The sequence below is a fragment of the Schistocerca serialis genome, chromosome 3 (genome assembly GCF_023864345.2).
Source record: "Schistocerca serialis cubense isolate TAMUIC-IGC-003099 chromosome 3, iqSchSeri2.2, whole genome shotgun sequence".
NCBI classification, from domain to species: Eukaryota; Metazoa; Arthropoda; class Insecta; order Orthoptera; family Acrididae; genus Schistocerca; species Schistocerca serialis.
Window position 1 is genome coordinate 875081931 of NC_064640.1, and position 3688 is coordinate 875085618.

A 3688-nucleotide genomic window follows, 5' to 3' on the forward strand; every position below is an offset into this window, starting at 1 on the left:
TTAATACTGTTGCCTGAAACATGATAAGTAGGCTTTTATAGGATAGTTGATGTCTATCTTCAGGCATCTGTCAGGTCAGGTTTTACAGCATTTCCATTATGTAACTATAGAAAACATTTTAATGGAGAATAGAACCGTGATTTTCATGGAGCATGTTAAAACAGTTTTGATCATAACCAAACATTTTCTAACAAATTTCAACCAGTTTCAGTCAAATAGCAACACCTTCAGATACAATAAAATAGGTACAAGGTATATTTCCTTCTATATCTGAATTGTACTTATGTATCAGTGTATATGGTCGTCAGACTGCCTTTCTTTCAGTCCCTTTTTGACTGAATTCAAAGTCTTTTAATAAATCTTCTATTCTGACCAAAACAGTTTTAAGTTTAATTTTAAGAACTTTTTGTGATTTTCTCTTGTAAGTCAAAAATACCTGGCACAATTAATGCCGTCCTTCTCTGTAAACAATCAGCATTCCCATATATATGTGAGTGATTTAAGTTGTGACTCATTGAATTTGTTGTTACAGTATACTATGCATTTGCATTTCTTATATCTCCTCCTCTTTCCTTCCCCCCTGTTCCCCCCCCCCCCCCCCCCCCCTCCTCAACATATCCCACCAGAAATTTGCTTTTTCAAGCTAAGCAGGCTGCACAGAATAATATGACAATTAAGAGCCACACTGCACATACTGGTTCATTTGAAAAATCTGTCACCTAATTATAATTTTCTTTCCTACTTTAAAATACTGTAATTCACTTGTACCAAGGCTGGGATTAGAACCCAGGTCACCTGCTCACTAGGCAGACATGCTACCACTTCACCACCTCGGCACAGTGAGTTTACACAACTGCGTGGGCAAACCTGCAATCCTCCATCCTCAATCCTAATTCCCGTTCACTCCTCAAGCACCTTGGTGTTCCTAGTTTAGGGGGAATATTACGTGGGCTGAGGCATGATAGGGAACTGGGATTGAGGAGGGAGGCACGCCAGGATTGGGTGAGCAGCCGTGCAAAGGCACTGTAGCAGTGTGGCATAGCGGTAAGTACATCTGCATAGTGAAGAGGAGACCCAGGTTAAAATCCCGGCCTCAGTACAGATTTTTAACCTCAAATCATGTCACATTCCACATCTGATGCCATCGCTATATCCTATAAACTTTCCTAAGGATGTAAAAGCTGTACAAAAATTTCAACCAGTGTCTCAAAAATGAAAGATCCTGAGAGTATGGTGTTGACTAGTTTTTCTTATAAGAAAAAGTTGGAAATCTTTTATGCTTCTAAAGGCATAAACAGTTCAAATGAGGCTTCAAAATATGGAGCAACATGAAAGAGTAATGCTACCTGTTGTATTGTGACTGGAACCGTTGCGGGGGTGCAGCTAACAAAAACGCGGCAGGACAGAACGGGAGTGGCCCACGAACAAAGAAGTTGTACCAATGGGAATGGAAGGACAAACACGATGACAGACAACCAAGCAAGACACCAAGATCAAGAACACAGTAGTAAGCAATGGGGTCACAAGAGATAAACTCACAAAATCAAAGCAATGCCCACTCGTAAATGGGAAGTAAGTACACGCAACATTAACACAATGTCTGTAAGTGAGATATCAACCGACTCAAGGTGTATACCACGCTGCCTCACTAAGTGAAAGGAAGCCACCTAAATACACAACAGGTTATGTTGCTATTGGCCGCTGGGACCACGGGCTCCACAGTGGCACCCTCACGTTAGAGTCGGCCAGGAACACGCACAGCCACGGCTTACGGTAGGACTGCTGCAGAGACCTCTAGTGGGCATTGAGTTAAATGACATCTGGAGTGGATTCGAAACCCACGGCGCTCGGTACCAGATCACCAACACTAAGAGGAAATTTAAAAGAAAGTATAAAATCTCTAGTTCTGACAATGACGTGGCTAGTGAACCCTCACAAGTAGACACCAAAGATGATATCAATCTGGATCTTGATGACGATTCTGTGGATGTTATCTGTGAACTTTGCCATAAGAAGTTTTCTGACACTTTCAGTGGAGAACAATGGCTTATATGCTATTTGTGTTTCAACTGGAATCACAAACTTTGTGATGCAGTGAATAGTGAATGGAGATGGTACACATGTTATTTCTGTCTGAATAACTAGCTCTTAAATTTATTTTACATAATTCTGGCATAAATAAGCTCATCTGATTAAGGAACCGTGTATCAATTTTCCAATAAATTCTAAGTTTTTGTCTTATTTTGTATTTAAATCCACTTACAAAATCTAATTGAAAATATGCTCTTCCATTTTCAAACAGGTGCTCCTATTGCCTGGAGCAAAAGTAGGAATGTGCATTCATAATATTTAGAACCCAATCTTGAAAAATTTTTGGTTATTAAGGTTTCCTAGTTTATTCAAACTAGCATAGCTTAAGAAGGAATATGGCTAATGCAATCCAAAGGAGGAAAATTTATAGAAATATGCATTAAGTTTTTAAGCTCTATTTCACAAAACAGGAGGCTGATAAACAGAGTAATAATTATGGTAGACAATATTTGAGGCTCAATACACTTTTAAATCATCTTTCTTCTTGATTTTACTGTGAATCATAGTGACTATTTCCAGTCAGACAACTATCTGAATGATGTTTAGTTTACTGTCACTTATTCCCTGACAAACTATGTAGAAATAATTTGCCAGAGAATTGCTACTGAATTGCATTATAAATATTTTGTTGTAAGACCACAGTAACATTGTTTCCAGAAATTAAATTTATAAACTGGGCTGTGAATCGTAACATTGCAGTTCCAAGCAAGATGATTTATTTTGCAGGTTCTAATAATACAACAAAAAACAGCAACAACTAAAAATGATCACTATAGGTTAATGTCTAACAACATAAAAGTCACTGGATATGCATGTTAGGCAGGACAAAAAGAAAGGAGGAATGAGCATTTGCCTCACTGAAAGGAATGTCTTGAGAAACCCTGAAAGTAAGTTAGATAAACCTAAACTAGGTTAGAACGGCTGGCATATGAACTGCACCGCTACTCAATATGTATCCAGTGATGTGACCACAGTAACACAGATCTCAATTCAGCTTGAAATAAATAAAGTGGCAGTCGACCAAATATCCAGTCTGATAAAACAAAGCTGGCGTGGGTGTCCGAGCGGTTCTAGCTGCTACAGTCGCAGGTTCGAATCCTGCCTCGGGCATGGATGTGTGTGATGTCCTTAGGTTAGTTAGGTTTAAGAAGTTCTAAGTTCTAGGGGAATGATGACCTCAGCAGATAAGTCCCATAGTGCTCAGAGCCATTTGAACCATTTTTTGATAAAACAAATGTGAAGCACCCACAGGATATGGTCAAATATAAATGTAATTTCATACGCGCAAACACCATTGGCTGGTATGTAAGTGATCAGAGTTGTAGTTCTCTGTAACAGGCAGAAAGGCCAATGGAGTGCATTAGTTTTGTCACATTCAGTGTTGTTACCTACGCTGCTAGGATATATATGGGGAGTGAACAGCATCAGAGATTTAGTTATTCCTGTAAAGGACATGGAGATGCCACTTACATAAGACAGAATTATTAGCACCTGACAGAGTTCGAGTGATGCTGTGCACAGGAAGATTGGAGTACTGATGAATGGCATTGAATTGTGTTCAACAATGAATTGTGGTTCTGCACTAATCTAGATGATC

General features: G+C 39.1%; 1 non-coding gene across 1 annotated transcript; it reads right to left on the reverse strand.

The window, feature by feature from the left end:
• Positions 1–765: 765 nt before the first annotated feature.
• Trnat-agu (transfer RNA threonine (anticodon AGU)) lies at positions 766–836 on the reverse strand. The gene has a single exon. It is a non-coding gene; the product is annotated as a tRNA-Thr (tRNA).
• Positions 837–3688: the final 2852 nt, after the last annotated feature.